General features: G+C 34.9%; 1 long non-coding RNA gene across 1 annotated transcript in view; it reads right to left on the bottom strand.

Moving 5' to 3' along the window:
- The window catches only part of LOC127969713 (uncharacterized), a 33,380-nt gene extending 11,836 nt beyond the window's left edge, over positions 1–21,544 (bottom strand). The window contains exons 1-2 of the long non-coding RNA XR_008156336.1: positions 21,479–21,544; positions 20,749–20,803 (exon numbers count right to left, since the gene is read on the bottom strand). This is a non-coding gene — a long non-coding RNA (uncharacterized LOC127969713). The remainder of the gene's footprint in view (positions 1–20,748; positions 20,804–21,478) is intronic.
- Between the last annotated feature and the right edge of the window lie 2,514 nt (positions 21,545–24,058).

A 24,058-nucleotide genomic window follows, 5' to 3' on the forward strand; every position in this document is an offset into this window, starting at 1 on the left:
CTCTGCACGGCTATCGCCATTCCCGTCTTCTCCACCTTTGATTTTCTTTCCATTACTCTCTGTTCATTCCACATTAATTATCTTGCGTGATAACAAGAGCATCTGCAGCAATGGCTTCTGCCTCTCCATCTTAATGAGCAATCAAAACATCGTCTGCCACACTGCTATGTTTAATTGTTGCGGGTAAGCGCACGCTTTTGAAGTGCCTCTCAGGATGGAAGCAGCTCAGAGAATGAGGGACCGATGTGGACAGACCCATATGCTGTATACAGTCTTCCTGTACGTCTGTGTCACACAATCAGAGCAAAATGTTCTCAAAAAGACTTTGTTCGAAACAATATAAATTGCACATAAATATTGAACATAACAAAGTTGCATTTAAAATTAATTTATACAAATAAAATGCAGTCTTTAAAACATTATGTGCTCTTGAAATGCTGAATAAACAGAAACACACAGCATATGTTTACAGTGATTCAAAAGAGAGCTTTGGCAACCCAGCTATAGCTAAATGAAACTGGCAAAACAGGTAATACAGTAATGACTAGTGATGTCATCATTTCCTATGATAATGATTCAATGACTTAAAAATAAGTGCTAATGACACAAATATAATTAAGGGACTATTTACTTTATTACTGTACAAGCTACATGCTCCCACATGTTGTGCAGTGCCACGTAAAGTGACCTGAGATTGCATTCGGCTTGGGTCAATTCCCAATCCTACCCTTACCTTTTTCTTCTATTTATTGTCATTTGTCCATTTTAGAATGTAAAAAAAAAAAAAAAAAATATATATATATATATATATATATATATATATATATATATATATATATATATATATATATATATATATATATATATATATATATATATTGTTATAATAAAAACAATGATATCAGTTAAATAAACCTTTATATTTAGCTTTTTTTCTCCATACATTGTAACGTGTCCTGTTTATTATATTCATTTTTTTTTTTTTTTTTTTTGGAGAAAAAATAATAACTATCAGGCATTTATACCATGATGTCATTCAATGTACTACATACAATGTAATATATACACCAAAAAATCAGGCATATTTAAAACAGAAACCATTGGATGACATTAAAACGATCAAAGTCCCGCCCCTAAAACCTAATCTTTACCCCTAAACCCTTAAATCTATTAATTATTATGATTTGTTTTGCTACTCTTCTTGAAACCACTAGGTTTTAACCACTTGTCAGAAAGACAATTTTGATCATTTAAAAAATCACTTATATTTTTATATATTTTAGGTCATGTAAAAGTTTTTTTTTACATAAATATATCTGTAACACTGAATGACAGTGAAACAACATTTAACATCTTATTTTCAGAAAAGTTATCTTAAATTTTATATTAAACACTTTACTAGCATTTAATATGCTTTTCATGTATATTAAAAAAGTACATATTTCTTTGATGCGGACACAAAAATGTGACATCTTGTATCTGAAAACCTTTAAATAAATAACAACAAAAACGACAACAACACTGAACTCACTAATAAATGATAGATGTTGCTTGTCTAAGAGATGTTTTACTCATCTCTTTGCCTAGAGATGTTTTACTCTGAAGTACATTATGGAAGTAGGCATCTTTGATGTCTTTCTTTTGGCACAATCATTGTCTAACAAAATCAGTCAAAAAAAAAATAAAAGAGGGAAGTGTTTCATAATAACTCGTTCCATAATGATGGAGCAAAAAAAAGAGGAGGCAGTTTTGCCAAACTTTAAATATACTCTTGGAAGTTGGAACATTTAAACAATTATATGAGTTGGAATCTGTATACTACAATTACTACCACTTTATTTGTGACTCAGTGACACAGATGCACGCAGGCTCCTCCAGAGGCCTGGCGGCGTGCTTATCAGTCCTCTCTTTCCCTCTCATTTTCTCACCATGACGACCGCTGGAATCAGACTACCCGTCTGGCCAATAGGAGATACAGTGCTGATGAGATCAGTAGTGCCCAATTTGGTCAGGGTCAACACTCATTGCAGCCCATTTAATTTTAATTGGTCTAAAATGTAATCCATTTCGTAATGTCAAATCCAATGTTTGTCATCTCTCTCTCTCTCCCTCTCACTGGAAAAAGGCAAATAGCTTTCATGGCCGATGTGCTGCCCAACTAATTTATTGCATTATATTCAGTAGTGTGTTTGCCGTTTGAGATATTGTTAATTGGTGGCGTCTGATAAACACAGGGAAGAGGGTGGGAAGCAAGCGCTCTCAGAGTTATGGTAATTTAGCCCCCTGGCCTCTTAATAATGTAAGAGAGATTGCTTAGAGCATGAGTGGAAAGAGATGATTATTGGTTAGGTAAGTGATTCTTTTCTTGTTATTAATTATTTCCTTTGTGTTGCACTAAATAGCAATCATACAAAAGGTGCTACAGTGAATATCAATATTATCATTGCTCATGTACAGAGTTTGTGGAGGAGAGTCGTGTTAATGCTTTTCTAAGTGATTAGATTTATGATAAAACAGTAATCCATAGCCTCAGTCTAGCAATATCTTGTTCATAAATGAATCATTCTTGAACTGATTCACCAAATCAGACTGAACCATCTGATTACCTCAAGTTAATGTTAAAAAATAGACTCTTATTGTAAAATGTTACCATTTCATATAAATCCAAAGAGTCATACTGAAATTAGATACAGCCTGTATAATCTATGTCCCGTACTTTCATACTTGCTTGCATTTTAAAACACTTATCTAATCGAAATAACAAAATATGTATTACAGTGACAACAAAAAGAAAACTGAAATCGGATGCGTTTCTAATTTGTTTACATTTCTGCTGCATGAACATGTTGATTTGCTTTCTCAGGTCACTATAGCTTTAAATATGCAACTTTGCAACAATGCACAAAAGTGACCAGCTGAACATAAAAATTATGACATTAAACATTTGTTAAATGAATATTTGCCACATTGTTATAACCTCTTGAGGTATTGCTAATGTTAGCATCCTCTCAGAGAGCAAACATACTGCTGTTCTTTCTCTATTAATGCAGAATCTAGTTAACAAATTAATTACTTTACAGTGATATAAACAGTTCCTTTGTCTGTTTTAAACCAAATTGTTTGCTCAGTGCAGAACAGCTTCACGTGTCAAATTAAACAGCATGTGGTGTCAGTGATTCCCGCCTCTAGAGGCCGTAACAGTTGACCCTTCTCAGCCATTCCAGCAATGGAAGAACTATTGAGATGGGTTTTTGTCAATAACAGATTAACCCATCAATCCGCTATCCATAAACCATAAAGTAGCACACTCAAAACCAAACAGGACTTGTCAGCAACACCGTCAACCACCACCATCATCACGCAAGAGAAAAAAACCACTTAACAGCACATTCAGAATGCATATAAATCTGAATCGAATCAGTTTGACAGCTGTAACAGACACCATATGACATTCTACATGACGTGAAAATGCAATGCAATTCAGCCATAATAAAAGTTCATCTTTTCCCAGGAGAAGGTCAAACTGGTTGTCGAGCAGGCTGACGTGCGACTTAACCTTTTGTCATCGTGCCTCAGTTCCTGAACTCATTTAATTCACAGAGAGCATAACAGAAAGTTTCATAAAGGCAAGAATTCTTGTTTTCCTTCTGCAATGTATCAAAGCAATAGGCAGAACTCCAAGCACAAATGTTTTCACTATGTATTAGGTACATACTTTTTTCCCGCCTAGCAGTGTCATAAACACAGCTTTTAGGTAAAAGAAATGTATGATGCATTTATTTCCTGATTCACTGAAGCCGTGACATAAGTCTAAAGGGCTTGTAACTGTACACTGCTCTAAATGAGTTGCCTGATGTGCTGTCCAGTCTGAAGAGGCCATTACTATGCCTTGACTCAGGCTCTAACCCTTTAAAAGTGGCAATTCTGAAAGGGCTCAGGTAATAGAAATTGCACAATGGTACAGGCACAATGGTTTCACAGTACTGCTAGTTTATCATGGACAATTCAGAGATGAGAACAGTCTGATCTCGACAGCTCACAATTTTAGCAATTCATCTGTTCTCAGTTCAGTTTGTTCTGATGCGAGAATAGATCCCGGATAATGGAAATATATCAAAACATATTGTTTCCTACTCTGCATTTTTCTCATAAAAAACATTTTGTCATTAGTATTCATATATGTATGTTAAGTCTGTATGTTGTTATTTTACAATTTCAGGTTAAATCAAATGCACTGTCCCAGCTCATGAAAATACATCCCTCTATACTTTTCTGCAAAACTCAAATAAATAAATAAATAATTTTCCAGTTAAAATGAACACTAGGGGCAGAAAAACTCAGACATTTTTAAAAGTCTATGAAAATAATAATCCAAATGTACAGTATGCATCCATTTTACATAATAAAGCCAATGAGACCACTCTGGATATCATACTTTGTTTTGGATTTTAAAAAAGTGATAATAAATAAAAATAAATAAAAACTGAAACAGCATTCAGAGAACACTCTCAAACTCCACATAGATGCAACAATAACTACTTAGTAATAATTATGTAATAATGAGAAGATGCCAAACTCTAAAAACACACACTTCAGTTTTACAAAGAGATGGTTTTATAGACTTCTCAATTTGTATCTTTTTTCCCCTTTTTTTTCTCAAGTGTTTTGTGCAGTCGCTCTTTTTATTTTGAAAAGCACGTAAGTGCTTTAGTCCTTTATAAAAGATTGCAAAGGGATTTTATAAAATTTTTAGTTTGTTTCTGGCTTTATCTCAGAGAGAAAGAGAGAGAGAGAGAGAGAGAGAGAGAGAAACAGATCACTTCATAAATTTTAATACATGTGCAATGTTCATTATGTAGTATTAAATCATTAAAATGAGATTTAGAAAATAAATGAATCCGTCTACCATTTAAACTGCTCCAATTAGATACTCCTTTCGTTCTTCAAAAGAAAAGAAAAAAAGGGGGGGGGGGGTATTAATTGCATCTTGTATCTCTCTATATGTCTCACTAACTTTCTGTCTAGTCTCTGTCGCCTCGGTGCAATCAGTTGAGGCCTGTTTCTATTTAGCCGCCATTTTTAATTTGTTCTCCTTATTGACTCTGTCCCACTTTGCAATTAGAGCCTCTTGTGGCCTCTGGTTTCCCGTCGGTCTGAAGCACTTCCTCCTGTCTTTAACTAGAGCTGACAGAAAGAGGGACTGCAGGAGGTTCTGTATGATCAAATCAGTTGATCAGCAGGTGCATGTGTGACTAGAGGAAGGCAATACAATTATAAGTATTTTTTTTTCTGGTTATAAATGTTATGTTCATGAATTAGATGCATATGATAGAGTATAGCTCTGTTAAAAAACCTAGCAAGTTCCCTATGTAGAAATGATTTGTAGGCATCATACTGTAGGTGACTTCAAGGCAAAACCTTTTTGTTTAATCAAATTCCCACAATCCCACAATACCTTTCAGGGTCCCACTTTATATTAGGTGGCTTTAACTACTATGTACTTACATAAAAAAAAATAAGTACAATGTACTTATTGTGTTCATATTGTATTGTAAAACACTTTTGCTGCTATTGAGGTGGGATAGGGGTAAGGTTAGGGAGAGGGTTGGAGGTATGGGTAAGTTTAAGGGTGGGTTAAGGTGTAAAGTATGGGTCAACAGTGTAATTATAAATGTAATTACAGAAATTAAATACAGTTGTAATTACATGTCTTTTTTTTTTAAATATACGTACAATGTAAAAACATGTATGTACACAATAAGTACAGTGTACTAAATTATTAATTAAAATGTAAGTACATAGTAGTTAAGGCCACTTAATATAAAGTGGGTCCCATTTCAGCTAGCTCAGTGAAAGATGGATGACACAAGATAAATATTGTTGAAATAGATAAATTAATCACATAATGAATCAAATACCCAATAACTGTGCTTTTTTTTGTATGCATATGCTTCTAATTCTCTGATATATAGAGAGAGAGATTAGATCTATATACTAGTATTTAATTCCTCATATAATCTCTCTATTGTTACTGTTAACTGACACTTAAATGTATATTTGTTTATTTAAATAAATTATATATATATATATATATATATATATATATATATAAAATACTAAACACTGAAATGACAAAATAGATTAGACTTTTATTTATCCATTATTTTTTCTTTTGTTTTTACTAACGGAGAGATAATGGTAGTCTAGCTTAGTTATAGAGCATAAAATCTGTTACAATTTTTCATCTGAACACCATGGAAATGTGAATTTGCTGACTGGCCCAAAATCGGCCAAGCCACGGTGAAAGATGACTCTCCATTTTAACAGACTGTCAGGACTGACAGAGACACATTAGCTGGGGTCTGACCAATCCACACTTTATCCCCCTAATACTACCAAACCCCGGCCACTAGAGAGATCAGACCCTAAATATATCTCCCTGCTCCTCCTGTTGCATGCTGGCTCATTGTCACACCTGTCCATGGCTGCTGGTAAGCCGTGTTCCCCATCCAGACGGTTCTCCAAGGTTATTTGTTATCCAAATCACCAGAGTGTGTCACGGTCTGCTTTACGGGACCCTCGGGTGAGGAGGTGGCGGAGCGGAGAGGAATGCTGGGATTGAAGTGGGAATTAGAGAGATGGGGTGGTGAAAGAGAGAGAGAGAGGGTGTAGAAGGGAAAAGGTGCAGAAGGAAATTAACTAAAGGAAGTATAATGAAATACCGTTGAAGTGCTTTAGTGATGAAAGATAACCAAGAGGATGGAGTCGAGAGGGAGGATGCTGTCAGAGGAAAAGAATGCTGGGAGAAAAACATCTGTCCAGTCGAGCAGAGCCCAGGCTGTAAATCCTGAATATTCTGTAGGCCACTGCAGCCTCCATGTTCACACTGGAGGTGACCAATGGGACGTCACAATTTATAATTAAGGTGAGGATTGTACCTGACGCTGTTCTGAACAACTGCTGTTTTACTCAGAAAGTTGCTAAAAAAATGTGAAAATGAATGTGCACCATGCAGTGCAATGACAAATGTTTTATAATCTGGACCAGATTACATTTCTTATAAAACCGGCCACTTCAGAGAAAACTAGACCTTAATCAGTCTTACAGGTTTTTTTTTTTTTTTACTTGTCACACAATTTCTTAAACCTGACACTCTGAAACACCAGAACCACACACCAAATCTGCAAAATGGTACACTGATTCTTGGCCTTTGACTACATTTTTTTTCAATTTCATAAAACACTTTTTACAAAGCACAACACACAGTTATATTTGTAACACAAAAATCTAACAGGAATTAATATTATGGCAAAGGTGTTTGCAAATGTTTGCTTTTGAGACGTGTTTTTGACATTTTGAATACTGTGCTTTATGTTGCAAGAAATTAAATTAAATTAAATTAAATTAAATTATTTTTTTTTTAGAATAGAAAAAAATTATAATAATGTTAGCAGTGCCAAATGCATATACATACATTTAACAGATAACATGATTTATATTTGGTCAGATAATTGAACACCATAATCTGCTTTAGATGTGATAGTTAAAAAAAAAAAAACTGAAATAAATAAGGGATCAAATGTATACAAATAAATAAAATAAGATATGTAAATTATTACATATAAGTAGCTCTGTAGCCTGAACAAAGAAACATTGAATCAACTAAAAGGTGTGATAGGAAGTGATGCACCAAGGATTTAAGCCAGTATCACAAATTTCATGGTGAACACAATCACAGAATGCTTTATGATTAGATCATTGATGTAAGCAAGATACATCCATTCCTTGTCTAAAAGAACCAATAAAATATGGATCAACAAAATTGAAATGCATTGATTTACACAACACTGTGTGCAATTTCTTATGCTTGGTAGAATATCAAGGACGCTTTACTATGACAAAATCGAATAAACAATCATGTCATACTTAGATGGACAAGACATTTGCCAAGTCCAGAACATGTGTCTGCAGTTGCATGCCACAGTAATAATACAGCATCATAGTCATCAGTTATAACCGATAGCATTGGTTGAACAAATAGGCTTTGAGTTTAGACTTAAATTTGCGGATTGTGGTTATTGTCCGAAGAGAAAGGGGCAATGTGTTCCAAAGTTTAGGAGCCATAACAGAGAAAGATCCACCTCCCATAGATGATGCATTTCATTGAATGTGGGATTTGCTATTTATTTGCTGCTTCTAAATTTACTAGCAATTTCAGAGTTAAAATTATTTTGAAGTCCTACACTATTTTTATTTTATTTTATTTTTTAATAGTGTTGTATAGGCAGCAAGTCCCTGCGTTACCTTCCTCTGCCCACTGCAGCAGAGCCCAGGCTGTAAATCCTGAATATAGGCCACGGCAGCCTCATGAATCCCTCTGTCTCCTAACGAATGCTTTACTGTCTTGAGTCTCTGTCTAGAGCACAAAGCTCAGTTCTCTCCCTCAAACACACACAACATCACAATACACACAACGATGCCTTTGCACCATAATAGTTTATCAGCATACATGGACAAATAACTGCACTGTAACAGAGGCTTTTTCAATCAGTGTCCGACTCACTTTACAGAGCGTATAAAAGTCACTCTTTAAACAGAAAAGGGTGTATGTGGAAACGTGTTTGAGTTTTCTGAAAGGAAAGGAGTCCCATGGTTTTGACATAGTGCTGGACTGTACATTTTACTGTAAATAGCAACACCTTCACTGCCTGTAAGAGAAGAGCTGATCAGCACAGACTTTAAACTCCATTATCTGCCACAGAATACACAAGAACTGATATACAACCCAAACAGTTCTGTCTAGCTTGATTTCTATAGTTGTTTTAGGCCTAAAACACTAAGCAGCAATGTCACTAAGCAGCAACATCTAAGCAGCAATGTCAACACAAAGCCTTCTAGCTACTGTACATAAGCCTGGTCACACATTTTACAAGGTATGTTCAAAGCAATTCATAATTACATTTTTAATCATGACCTATATGTAAAGACATTAAATAGGCAACAATCACAAACAATCCAAGCAAACAAAGGGATCAGAATAGTCTGATTTGAGCCAATGAGCCAACTCTTTTTCAGTGGTCAAAGCTGATCAGTGAATGTATGTTTCAGACTTCAGAGTTAATTATTTTAATGTGTCTAATCGATATAAAGTTAATTAACTGACTTGTGGAGTGAAATCAGAAAACAGTATAATTTTGTTTTTGAGGTCAACTACTGTCACAGCCATAAGAGAATCAATGAGCAAGTCATTTAAAGTTAGCTCAACTGCATGTTGACATAAGTAACTGCCTAAAGTATATAACATTCACTTCAAAAATACATTTTAAAGGCAACTATATCGCCCCCTTTAATTCTCAGTTCATAAATGTGTTAAGTAATAAAAATTAAATTAAATAATTAAGTACAGTAAGTATTTTTTATGTTTTTAAACATCATTGTCTTTTTTTATCACCAAGACTGCATTCATCTTATCAAAAATACAGTGAAACAGGAAGCATCTTAAATGTTATTACAATTTAAAGTAATGGTTTTCGTTTAAATTAACTTTAAAATGTAATTTATTCCCGTGATGCAAAGCTGAATTTTCAGCATCATTACTCAAGTCTTCGGTGTCACTTGATCCATCAGAAAACATTCTAATAGGCTGATTTGTCACTCAGGAAACATTTTTTTTATTAATATCAATGATCAAAAGAACAACATTTACTTGATCTTTTGTAAAAGTACAAATGTGTTTATTGACACTTTCGAACAATTTAATGAAACCTCACTGAACAAGACCGATTTCTTAATTAAAAAATAAATAAATACTAACCCCAAACTTTTGTACAGTAATGTATTTCTACTCATTTCCTTTCTAAATCTTTACAGAGATTGTCTCCTGCACTGACATATTATTATGCTCCTCTACTTCAGATTAATTCATTTTAAACAATAAGGTCATTTTCACGTCAAATGAAGGGTCTAATCTTAGTGGTTGACTCATGGTCAGAATGAATTGCAGACAGTGAGAAGTCTGGTTACACAATAAGAACAAGGGAACACAAAGACAGAAAGAAACAGAATGAGAGATAGCAATAGGAAAACCGATGTGTGTGTGTGTGTGTGTGTGTGAGAGAGAGAGAGAGAGAACACTGAACTTTCTTCAGACAGTGTGTGTGTGAGCACTCACACATTTCTGTGCCGTTCAGGGACATTAGACTTACTGACAGAGGCCTTTTCCTCTCAACTCTACTCATACACCCTCAAATCCTCATAGATGATTCACTGTCATCTTTAATTCATTTCTCTTTTTTCTTTCCATATAACCTCTCCTACTTTCTTTTTTTTCCGTCCCGATCCACAAGGAAATCTCTGTGTGTGTGTGAAGCATTGTCTCTGGATGTCTGTGAAGATTCGTCTGCCCTTTCAGAGTGATTCACACAGAAGTGATTCGCAGCGCTTTGTGACACTTCAGCTTTGACAGGTGAAAGATCCCCGGCCTTCAACAGATCAACGCTGAGGTTAGCTGAGTTAAACGACATCTGATGCTAAAGTCTCTCTCAAGGTCAGCGTATCCATAAAGATGTGCCTTTTTGTAATGAAGTTACAATTCATTTCTGTTAGCATTCAAGTACAGCATGTATCCTAAATAAACTTTTCTATGAGAACAAAAGGGTGATAATAAACCCAGCGTTTAGGACGTCAACTGCTAGGTCATGACTCCCACTAATTATAAGGTTTAAATATAGGCATCTGGTGAAAAGCATCAGCATAATGGAAATAATTGGTCAATGGTATCAAGGGTCAGTGTTACCTCTACTTTATGCTCTTGCTTAGGTAAAATGTATGGCAAAGAAATGGTTTCAACTACTGGTTACACACTTGCACACACTTGTTCCTTTGAACTATCCAACAAAGATTTGTATGTATATATATATATATATGATGGCTTCCAAAAAACTAACATGCATATATTAAACACAAAAATTAAGCAGCATACCAGTTTTCAGCACTCTTAATAATAATAATAATATTAATTATTATTATTATTATTATTATTATTCGTAGTACTAGTAGTAGTAGTAAAGAATCCTGTGACACTGAATACTGGCGTAATGATGCAATAAATTCAGCTTAATAACACAGGAATAAATGACATTTTAAAACCTATTCAAACAGAAAAGTTCAATTAAATAGTAACGATATTTCACAATATTTTTGTTTTGTATTTTGTGATCAAATAAATGAAGCTTTGTTATAAAAAAAAAATTGCATACCTAATATTTTTGTCAAAAGTCTAATCCTTGAAACTTTTTTTTAGTGGGAGCAATTATCTGTTAAAGAGTGTGTCAACTTACTTGTAACACTTAAACAGCTTACACTATACTATTTAGCTGTATTTAAAGTGACTACATGTTCAGGCTTATTAATCATTCATTGAAACCTAATTCCGCTTACATTACACTGACTTGTTAATGATGAATTATACATTTATTTGCGTACTCCGTACACCACCCCACATGTTAATTGGAACAAGGTGACAGCTAATGCAAGGTGAATCTCAATGAGGTGTTGAATTGTGTTTCAGTGTCGATGGCTGCAGATTCTGAGTGAGAGTCCACTGAAGTACACACTCAACTTTGAGGGATCGGGTTAAAAGTAGAGTTCATCTAAAAATAAAAATATTTGTCATCATTTACTCACCCAAGTTCAAGTCAAATGTATTGTCAATCAACCATGCAACAGTACATTACGCAGCAGACTGAAATTGCGTTTCTCCCATACTCCAATGTGCAATATTAAAACAAGATTTGACACATACTAAGCATAAACTAAACATACGACTAAACATAGGACACTTCTAAAAAAGTACAACTAGATATTCAGCAAATAGACAAATCAACATAGCATATGGCCTACAGTGAGCTTACAGTTTCCAGACTATCAGAGAGAAAATTTTCTATGAAGCCCGGAATGAGAGGATTTTTTTTTTTTTTTTTTTTTTTTTTGCTGTATAGATCCTGTTTAAAACTCCAAAAATGACAAACACACTTCTGAAGCATTATGATATTGTAGCTCAGACTGGAGCACCGAGTCAGGGAGTCTGAACTTTTACTGATTAATCAGACATTGCTTCTTTTCTAATGAACTTACCAAGGAAAGCTAGAGCTAATATTAAGATTTTTAAACAAATAAAAACTTAAATTTATATATCTTTTACACAAAAATGATAACTTGACTTCAAAAGAGTTTGAATATAGTGTACCAGTAGTATAGACTACTTTTATGGTACTTTTTTGAGGTATTTTGGAGCATGACAGCCTCAGTCCTCATTCGTGTTCATTATTATTATTTTATATATATAAAAAAAAAAAAGGCCTGGGAAATTCTTCAAAAATTCACCTTTGTTTTTTGCAGGAAATAAATTGGCATACAGGTTTGGAACGACATGAGTGTGACTAAATGATGACAGATTTTGTTTCCTTCATTTTTTATATTTCGTTCTCACCCGTGCACCCGATTATTCGCTGTTCGTGACCTTTATTCCCCTGCAGCTAAAGAACAGCAAATCCATGACCTTAGATCCATGTCTCCATATTCTCTCTGTATCTCTCTGGGGTTTGTGAGGAGAGGATGATCCTGCTTTGATTGTTATGTGGCTCCAGGCAGTCCTGCGGCGAATGGAGCAATTCAGCTGGAATCTGAAGTAAATAATCCCGTTTGGGAAAAGACGAGAGAGTTCCAGAGAGAGAAAGAAAGAGGAAAACCAGTAGGAGCACTATATGGAGAAAGGATAGAGTAGAAGGACGGTAAAGGAGATTGCGAGAGACGCCCAACAGATCCAGTGCTGAAGTGCACAACGCCAAATCAGAGTACAGACAGAAATTCATTCGAGTGATGGAGGTATGTGGGAAAATTAAGTTCACCTACACGCATTAGATTGACTCTATCATGGAACTGAAGAAACCTACAGAGGCGAAGCAATCCATCACAAGACTATGAAGGACAAACAAAGGACAATGTTACACGTTTTATACATTCAGACCTTGTTAGCTGTTGTTCGTGCTACCCCTGCTGGAAAAAACAAACAAACAAACAAAACAAACAAACAAACATCTTAAACCAGCATAAACTAGTTTGCTGGTCTTTTTCGGCCAGTTATATTTGCTGGTTTTACAGTGGGTTTGATCAACTGGCCAAATTCAAAAGTTTAGGGTTAGTTGGGTAAGTGTTTTATTATTTTTATTATTATTATTATTATTAGTAGTAGTAGTAGTAGTAGTAGTAATAGTATTATTATTATTATTATTAAATTATTAATTTAATTAATCTTTTTATTTATGCAAAAAAATTCATCACAAATTAATGCTGTTCTTATGAACTGTCTGTTAATAAAAAAAATTGAGAAAGACTAAAAGATTCTGCAAAAATATTAACAACAGTTTTCAATTAAAAAAAATCAGCTTTTCATCACATGAATAAATTACATTTTAAAATTTAAACATTTATTTTAAATTGTAAAAATATTTCAGAGTATTACTGTTTTTACTGTACGTCTAATCAAATAAATGTATACAACTTTTAAAACATTACTGTAATCACTAGCTTGACTACACTCTTAAAAATAAAGGTTCTTTACAGTGATGAAATCACAAAGAACCATGCAGTCAGAACCATCTCTTTCTTACCTTTTCATAATCTGAAGAACCTTCCTTCGTCACAAATAAACTTTTGTGAAACAGAAAAAAAAGTTTCTTCTATGGCATCGTGAAGCACCTTTATTTTTAAGATTGTAGGGTGTGAGACCCGTTTAAACCATTTAAGACCAGTGACCCGGCTCAAACCAGTAAACACCAGCAAAACAGCTCTGGCTCGTTTAAGCATTTTTATTATTATTATTATTTTTTTATTTTTTTTTTATTTTTTTCAGCAGAGAAGGCTATAAACTATCCTTACAATCAATGGCCTTGATGAGAAAAAGAGGAGCTAACAGTTTTAAAAAAGATTTTGTAAAGATTTGCAATGATCAGCCATCTACAGGTAGCAACCATTCACAACACCCTTGCAACCACATAAATCACTCTAAGAACCACTCAAAAAACCTTAGCATCATGTTGAGTTTTACACAGGCAAGCACCACTCATATTTTCTTCAGAAAATGTAAAAATCTAGTTACACAGTAGTTCCAGTGTCTCCTACTTAACGTTCCCTTCTGTCCTTATCCTCCAATCTGTCTTTCTCTTCTTAATCTGATCCTAAATAAGTGCTGACATCTATAAAATATGCATGTGCTTTTTCCACATCCAGCGCTCAATACTGAGTGTGCTCTGAACAGCATGTCAGCCCTCACTTCCTCTCCTCAGAGTGATCCCGGGGCTGTCACCACGGTTACAATGAGTCCTGCTGAAACTGACTGCATGTCAAAGAGCTAACTTTTCATCAGAAGCAACCAGAGATATATAGACTCCAAGATTTTAGATTACTAATGGCTTATTAACCATGTGCCATATAACAACAACAATAATTGCAATTAGTTGTGTTTTTCCTATTTGCTCTGCCATTTTTTTTTTGAGAGCTGTAGTCTACCGATAACTGACACAAAATCGCCTGCGTTTTTTAACATCGATTTTGTGTAGATTGTCAGTGAATTACGGCTCGGTGTAGTAAATGCCAACCAGTGTTGCCAAGTCTGTGGTGGTTGTTTTTCATGTCCGTGGGTCATAGCGACCCCAATACAAATAACGTGATATTTAGCCCCTAAAACACGAAATTTTACCAAGGCAACCCTGCTAAAAAACGTATATTTTAACCCCGGGAAGCAATGTTTTATCGGGGAACCTTCTGGAAGCGGGATTGGGCTAGTTTTGAGAAGCAACTGGGCAGGATTTGTTGTGAAAACCTTGCAACCCTGATCTGAACACACGTGCTGGAGATATACTTCTAATTACAGGAGCGTCTTTACTGATGAGATGTACATGAAAATCGCATTTGATTTTTTGCACAGCCCTAACATAGAGACGTCGTTGCTGATGCTGCTCTTGTTAAATTTCAGCCTCTGGATCTGATTCCGGATCATAAATATACGCTGAATCTGACTGTTAGCCATGGTTTCTTTTAGATGTTTTTTTCTTCACAGTAATGTCTTAGCTTCCAAACGCTCTCAACGCAAAAGCCTACTGGCGCTCGTGATTCTTTAGCTCCGCCCACACGTCACGCCTCCAGGCGCTCGTGTTTTTCCGGTAAAAATCAGTTCAGACTATCTTTCTCTTATAAATATAATAAAACTAAAGACTTTTTGGAGTTATGAAGGATGCAGTACTACTCTATACGTACTCAAGATTAACAGGATATTGAGTGAAAATGAGCATGTAAGAGAAAGGAAAGTAGAAAAAGAGCGGGAAAGAGAGACCAAGTCAACATGACAAATGATTTTTTTTTTTGCAGCCTTTGTAAGATGGGATGGAAACAACAAGTCTTTGAAAGTATTTAATGGCTATATGCATCAAATTTCACTTCTAGTTGCGCTCAAAATCACATCTTCGCGATTTATTCATCACTTTTATTTTTTTGCACCAGTGCACAGTAACCTGATTGTTTGCATTACCAGATATATAAAAAAAGAAAAGAAAAAAAAAACTCTGAAAAGTGATGGATTATTTTGCACAAAATAACATTATCCTTCCAGGTTAACCACATTTTTTACTAATCCACAGAAGTCTAGTTAACATTTATTTTAAAGTCACATCATTTTATTTTCATACCATGATGTTTTTTCTGGATATTCAGCAGAGTAATAGTACTGTAAGACTTGATTGGATTTTGAAAAGTGGAGGTTATATACAAAAATAGGGTCAATTTTGATTTCATATTGAATTTAACTTCTATATTGTCCAAACTGCACCACTGTCATAAGCAGCAGCAGAATGATCTGACTGAAATTCAGCCCTTCCGGGCATCCATCACTGAACAAAAGCTACAAAAATCAACCTCACATATTCTAGACCCATCTCATCCTGATAAGCACAATGATATCTGCTTATGATGGCCACCCACAGGATGAGAGCTGATGTTATTGGGACGTGAACAGGCCTGGCGTGTTAAATTGGATCTTTGCAAAGCATCAGCGGGCCTGTGCTGGGGCGACACTCTAATGGCCATCAGAAATGGATCTTCCTCTTAGACGTGCAATAGCAGGCGACCATCCATAAAGACCCTGTCAGCCGTGCACAGAGCTCATTTACACCTTTGCGTATTCCCATTATCTACAGGCCAACGAGCCGAGCGTCACACGTACGCTGATCACATCAGCCCCACCAGGACGCAGGTGTTTACCAGCATGTCACTTCACCCGAGGGCTAAGAGGGCCGAAGATGTCACGCGTGCTCCCCTTATCATCGTAACAGGCAAAGAAAAACAAGAAACACAGCGGAACTGTGAGATCGGTATCTGCTCCAGTCACATTTCTGAGATAAATCAGAATCAATTCAGAAGGAATATCACTGCTTTCTAAAAGGAATATTATTCCCTACTGAGAAATATGGAGAAGAAGAAAATATATAATTTCTGTAAATCTATCACCTTTTACTTCCTTACACCATTCCACTTTTATCGTAATTGGAACGTGAAAGTTATTCCCATGGCCAGACTTTCCTTTTCAAGGATATCAATGTCTTATTTGGCCCTAGTTAAGAGCCTATATCTTATCAAGCATTTTGAAGTTCTCATGCCAATTCTAAAGAGTGAGCATTTGTAATCGTTGGACTGTGTTTGAACCACACAGAGAGAAAGTCAATGCTTAAATTGATTTGCATAGTGTCTATTATCCTCACTTTATGTGCATTTATTTGCACTATTGCAGGTGCTTTGGCTATGCAAATGTGCAATTATTGGCATGACAAATTAAGAACGTTATAAATGAAAAACACAAGAAAGATGAATAATGATCAAGATAAAATAGCACTTTGTTGACTGTTTCTAAGAAAGAATATGGACTTTTTTTAATAAAAAAAAAAATCTAATCAAACATTTTAATGCAATGACTAGACTAATTATTAATATATAGTGTGAACTTTATATATGAAAATGTGAATGGAGTGAAATTCCAGTTTTCAACCAGTTTTTTTTTTTTTTTTTTTTTTTTTTTTAAACTAAAACAGTGTGTCTGCATTAAGGGCATAGCCCTTAAATGGTTTCAATCGTATTTGACAGACAGAAGTTTTTCCATTCACCTTGGTGAATTTTCTTCATCTGCTGCTCCTCTTTTTTCATCCCCCAAGGATCAATATTGATACTTATGTTGTTTCCTTTGTATATGCTGTCCTTTGGGTACATTTTTAGAAAACACAATATCTCCTTCCACTGTTATGCGGATGAAGTACAAATTTATTTGCCTGTCAAAACAAATGTCAAAGCTTAATTTTTTGTCATTACATAATTGCCTGAGAGATAAAAAAAAAAAATATGGCTGGATAAAAACTTCCTTTGTCTTGATGAACATAAGCTATATATATATATATATATATATATATATATATATATATATATATATATATATATATATATATATATATATATATATATATATAGTAAAAATAGTAAAATATAAAAAGTATTAAAAAAAGTAAAATAATAAGATATATAAGAGTGTTATGTTCTGACAGCCAGGCTAAAAATAAATGGTGACCAAGCTTTTTAAGTGGTGGTACCTAATTTGTGGAATAGTTCACGTGTAAACATAAGAACTGCTCAGACTGTTGGAATTTTCACTATTTAAGACTCACCTGTATTCCTTGGCTTTTGTTTCGAGCTGAGCTAAGACATTGTGATGTTTTTACTGTATTTGTCTTATTTGTCTGTGTTTTTTCTGCACATTGTTAAGCACTTTGGTCAACCATGGTTGTTTTTAAATGTGCTATATACTGTAAATAAAATTGAACTGAACTATGAAGTCAATGGGGACCAGCAATTGTTTGGTTACACACATTCCTCAAAATATCTACAGCGGGTAAAATAAGTATTGAACAGGTCAAGGTGCTGATGACATGTTTTCACCTGATAAAAACCCAATTAATCCATACCTACAAAGGAAAACAATACAAATAAGTTCAGAAATTTAGTTGCGTAATAAAACGGAATGACCCAAGGAAAAAGTATTGAACACACTTATTAAAATGTATTTAAAACTTCGTACAAAAGCATTTGTCAGTAATGACAGTTTCAAGGTACCTCCTGTATGGAGAAACTAGTCGGCCCATTATTTCACACAAACAGTCTTCAAATCTTGAAGGTTCCATGGGCCTCTTCTATGAACTTTGATCTTAACTTCCTTCCATAGATTTTCTGTTGGATTCAAGTCAGGTGATAGGTTGGGCCATTCTAACAGCTTTACTTTCTTTCTCTGAAACCAACTGAGAGCCTCAATGGCTGTTTGTTTGGGATCATTGTCTCACGAAAATGTCCACCGTCATTGCATCTTCTGTCTCCTGGTGGATGGCAGCAATTTTTTTTAATCAAGATTGTCTCTGTACATTTATCCATTAATCTTTCCTTCAATTATATACATTTTGCAAGTGCGACACCATGATGTGCAGTGCCATTTGACCTCCAGACATGGTATGTATTATGGCATCCAAATAATACATTTTTTGTCTAATCTGACAAGTCTATATTCTCCAAGTATTTCACAGGCTTGTCTAAATGTTGTGAATACAGGCCATGGTGGTTGAGTCCATTACTTATAGATTTCTTTAAAACAATTGTATGTGCAAATTCCAGGTCTTTCTGAAGCTCTCCATAAGAGGTCCTTGGCTATTAGACAACTCTTCTGATAATTCTTTTCACTCTGTCAGAAATCTTGCGAGGAGCACCTGCTCATGGCCGGATTATGGTGAAAAGATGTTCTTTCCACTTCTGGATTATGACCCCAACAGTCCTCACTGGAACATTCAGAAGTATAGAAATCCTTCTGTAACCAATGCCATCAGTACGTAACAATGAGGCGCCAAAGGTTTTTGAGAGAGCTCTTTGCTTTTACCCATCATGAAATGTTTCTTATGTGATACTTTGGTCATGAGACACATTTTAACAGGCCATCAGTTGGGACTGAACCTTTTTGGACCTTCCTTTCTTCATGTGTTCAATATTTTTCCCCGTTTCATTACAATTTATTACACAGAACTTCATTTCTGAACATATCTGTTTAGTTTAGTTTTTTTTTTTTTTATATGTATGAATTACTTGGGTAGTTACCGACATCTGGTGAGAAATTTATGTCAACAGCACCTTTAGAGATACATTTACTTAGAAAAAATGTCACATTTTTGATATTTATTTTACACCCTGTATTTTTATGGACAACAAAATAAAGAAATTATAAGGTTTGGAACAACTCGAGGGTGAGTAAACAGTTTTTCAGTAAACAAGATTTACATTTTCTCTTTTTTTGGGGGGGGGGGGGGGGGGGATCTTGGCCTAATCCTGACAATCCAAATATTGATACAGATAACTTTGAATTTGCAACAGACATGAATGCAGATCAGGATTAAGATGCCCTAAAATGTTATAACTATATGTAACCTTGGACCACAAGAACAGTCACTGTAGCAATAGCCAACAATATATTGTATGTCAAAACTATAAATTTTTATTTTATGGAAAAGATCATGTTCCATTAAGATATTTTGTAAAAGAAATGTGATTAGTAATATGCATTGCTAAGAACTTAATTTGGTAAACTTTAAAGGCAATTTTCTTAATACTTGAATGTTTTTTTGTTTTGTTTTTTGCACCCTCAGATTCCAGATTTTCAAATAGTTGTACTGTATCTCGGCCAAATATTGTCCTATCCTAACAAACTACATAACAATTGAAAGCCTATTTATTCACATTTCAGATGATGTATTAATCTCAATTACAAAAAAAAAAAAAAAAAACAGAGAAAAATGTGCTAATGTCTTGTTTTGTGGTCCAGGGTCACATATGCAGCATGGTTGAAATTAGTCTGTAGTAATCAACATGCCACAGATGCATAGATGTCCATAGACATTCACCTGAAAACACCTTGAAACATTTTTTTTTAAGAATGCATTTGTGTGTTCTTAGTTTCCTTGCACGTGTTTGCATTCCCCGAGTGTGCGCGTTTACATTCAGTCATTGTTGTATTATACAGAAACTCTGAGATCCTGGTGAAATAAATCAATAAGATCAAACACCGGCAGACCCTTTTGTCTCTGTCTGAGCGAATCTTCCATTCTGCAGCCAGACTCCGTTCTTTGATTTGATCTGTTTTATTTATAAAGCACAATAAAACAACGATGGTTGACCATTGTGCGGAACGATATAATTTAAACAGAAGAATACATAGAAACGATAAAGACATAAGACATAATAGACATAATAAACTCCTGTTGGCTTATACACTAAAAGCCTTCTCAAAGAGGTAGGCTTTAAGCCTTGTTTTAAAAAATTCTGTCACAATCACAGCTCGGCCTGCTAATGAGGAAACAAAACAACAAAACACACTCCTCTCCTTCAACAGCCTGACCGCTGACCAGCAGAGCACTGACTGAGATGAAAAACACCAGCATTCCACAGACTATGATTGACATGCACTATTTTTCTTTTCTTTTTTTTTTTTTTTCTTTTTTTTGTGAATACTGTCTTCTCAGTTGAGCCAAAGAGAAACTATACCTATGAGAAATATTCCATTTCACACATATTTTGCACACCCATCTGATAGTGTCGGAAAATAAATAATAATAATCTTACTGAGTTGTATGCTGGCAGTCCGAATTGAATGTGCTGGAAATGAATGCCCATGTACCTGAATTGGTAAGAAAAAAAAATTTATTTTGTGTTGTCCTCTCACAAACGCAAACATAAATAACATGACACTTCATCTAACTGTTATGATGCGGTATATCACCCCTTCTTTTCAGTGAATCAAAAACATGCACTGAAACCAGTCTATTCAAATGAATCTTATGAACAAGTTATTTTAATGAATCAAAAACATTTCGTGCAACCAGAGTAGACTTAGCCTGGTTCATGAGAAGTTGATCTTTTAGCGAATCAGAATAGTCCATTTCATAAACAAAGTACTCTTATGACCAGTTCTTTTTTGAGAATCAAAAACATGCAGTGCAATGAGACTAGTCTGATCTATTAACCTCTTCTTACAGTTCTTTTTTTTTTTTTTTTTTTTTACACTACACAGAGCCGTTGTTAACTGAGAAGATGCGCCAATAAACGCTGAAAATGAAGTGGATTTGCGCATCTTCTCTATTAACAATGGTTCTGTGTAGTAACAGCTGCTCTATGTGAAATCACGCACCTGATGGAATTTACCACTGATTAGAAAACCGGCTTTACTGATGAGATGCGCATAACCATCGGCCGATCGTGATCGGAGCACCCCTAATATATTTATCATAAACTACACATACTTAAGTTTTGGATGTCTTGAGCTGAAATTCAAGATGTTGAATCAAACACTCACCTTCATTCCAAACATGGCAGGTGCATGATGTCATGTGACAATGAAGTGTCAGGTGACAGGCCTGCTGTATCCATGAGCTCAGAGATTGGCCAGTCAGCATTATGCTTTTAACATCTACTGGTCAGTAGTACACCATTATTAGGGTTAACAAGCATGTTTCTCTGTTGACAGCCATCAATAGTAGCATATTATGACTTTGTTTCATCATGTTTCAGAAATTATTTGTTGGAAGGCTTTTAACAATGTGAAATATATGGTGTTTGGTATGGTATCATATGGTATGGCAAACTTTTGAAAATGGGTTTTAAAGTGCAAGTTTTTGAATTATCATCTCTGTGTAGACTAAAAAAACACATTTCTGAAAATGGTGTCATGCACATGCATATTACATGTTCAGTCTGCACGAAAGTGTATGTGCAGAGATGTGTAATGTTTCTTTAAAAAGTGACATCGCCAACTACTGGCATGGCATGCATAATACAACTCTTTTAGTTGTTTTGCACAGATTTGTATTCCTTTATTTAACCAGGGGAAATCATATTGAGACTATAGTCTCTTTTTCAAATGGTCCCTGGCCAAGACAGGCAGCAAAAAAAAAAAAAAAATCTACATCAAACAAAGCATACCAAAATACACAATAACATATTAACACCACATAAACCATACAACAACACCTAACAACATATAACACAATAACCTAATAACCAAGACATCCTATCACAGGCAGTATGACAGCTAAATAAAGCTACATACAGAATTCAGATCAGAACAGCAGCCTATATACAATCACACTTATAGCTGAAGGTTTCTGTGACATAAAATTTAAAATCACAAAGTGGAAATATAGTGCTTATCTTAAAAATTTTTCTTCAAAGCATTTCAGGTTGAAGAAGCATAACGGAAGGTGATTTTACCAAATTCAGATTTTACAGCAGGTGTAGTAGAATGAATGTTGTGTGTGAACAGTAATCATTTCAACAATGTTACCATCTGTACAGAACCATTAAAATAAAGCAAATTCAAAGCATTTCAGGTTGAAGAAGCATTGTAACGGAAGGTGATTTTACCAAATTCAGATTTTACAGCAGGTGTAGTAGAAAGAATGCTGTGTGTGAACAGTAATCATTTCAACAATGTTACCATCTGTACAGAACCATTAAAAAAAAGCAATTTTTTTTTTTTTTGTTATTGTTGTGTAAACCTACCCTTAGTTCGTATTTTATGATTTTCAATAAAAAAATTATATATACTTAATAATAAAAAAAAAGGTTTTTAAAAAATGCAAATAAATCAGATTGTTGGGTCATTTTTATCTTATTTTGTCTTTCTTCTAAATAATAATAATAATAATAAAGTTTATTCCAAGGTTTTACTTGTTTGTTTTTTATTTTTTGAGAAATATTTCTGAATTAAATGTTTCTCAGTAAATCCTGCAACTATTTGAAAATTAAGTGAATTAATATTTTTTTTAGTGACTATGTGCATTTATAAACTCCTGATTATCTGATTGATTTAAAAAAAAAAAGAAAGAAAAAAAAAAGATTGGTGATGTGTTCTGCCAGACACCTGCTGACAATTGGAATTTATTAAGACAACAGGTGAGAGCAGCGAAAACATTTTGTGGAAGTGTTTTTTTTTTTTTTGTTTTTTTTTGCAGATTGAGTCCTTTATGTTAATTATTCTGATCCTCTTCGTTCATGTCATCTCAGTTTGTTTAACAAAAGCCCCTCAGGTCACAGAGTCTTAATAATGGAGCATGTATTAGCTTCATTAGCCTTGTGATAAACTGGTGTATACTTGCTCTCTCAGCACTCAGTTTTCGAGGGAACACTTGACTGCTTCTTCATTTTGTTCACAGAGAGCCGGGCAGCCGCTCGTTTCTGCTGAAGCCTTCTGATGAATCCTCAGCACACTGGTCTGTATTCAACCGTAACCACCCTTGACTTTATCGCCCACATCCTCTCAGCTGTGCACTGATAAGAGTGATTTGGAATTGTGCAAGTTGTATTGTTGTCTCGATGGTTAAGTATCACTCAAAAAATGGACTCACTCTTAGAAGCTCCAAGTTGACAAACTGAACAAGACTCTACTTGTCATTTCTTTATATTTGTAAATATATAGGTCTTTGAAAGTTTCTTTTTCAGTGTCTTTCTGTTTCTCCTTCATTCCCGAGGTCAGTAGATAGAACTAGCGGCCGTCACTGTGAGGAAACGAGTGCCCACTGCAATATTAAAGCAGAGCAATTAGGCACCTGAAGCCCAGTGCTAATACAAGCATGACACAATTACACAAATGAGGCGCTTGCACATTAGAAACCAGAAAGTCACTCTGCCTTCTCCATTTATTCATCTGCTCAATGAATGAGAGTGCTGGGAAACAATAAAAAGATGGAAGCGGAGACGGAACCCAAGTGTGGAGGACTGTCCAGTGCTACTCTTTCATTTTAATTGGCACTAGAAAAAAATGACCTGCTAATCAAGCGAGTAAGTCTCATACTGCGAACTGAATCGCCAGCACTGAATATAGAAGAGTTTAAGGCTGGGTCAAGCTAACTAGTGCAGAACTTCTCCTGGACACTAG

The sequence above is a fragment of the Carassius gibelio genome, chromosome B13 (assembly GCF_023724105.1).
Source record: "Carassius gibelio isolate Cgi1373 ecotype wild population from Czech Republic chromosome B13, carGib1.2-hapl.c, whole genome shotgun sequence".
Classification (NCBI taxonomy): domain Eukaryota; kingdom Metazoa; phylum Chordata; class Actinopteri; order Cypriniformes; family Cyprinidae; genus Carassius; species Carassius gibelio.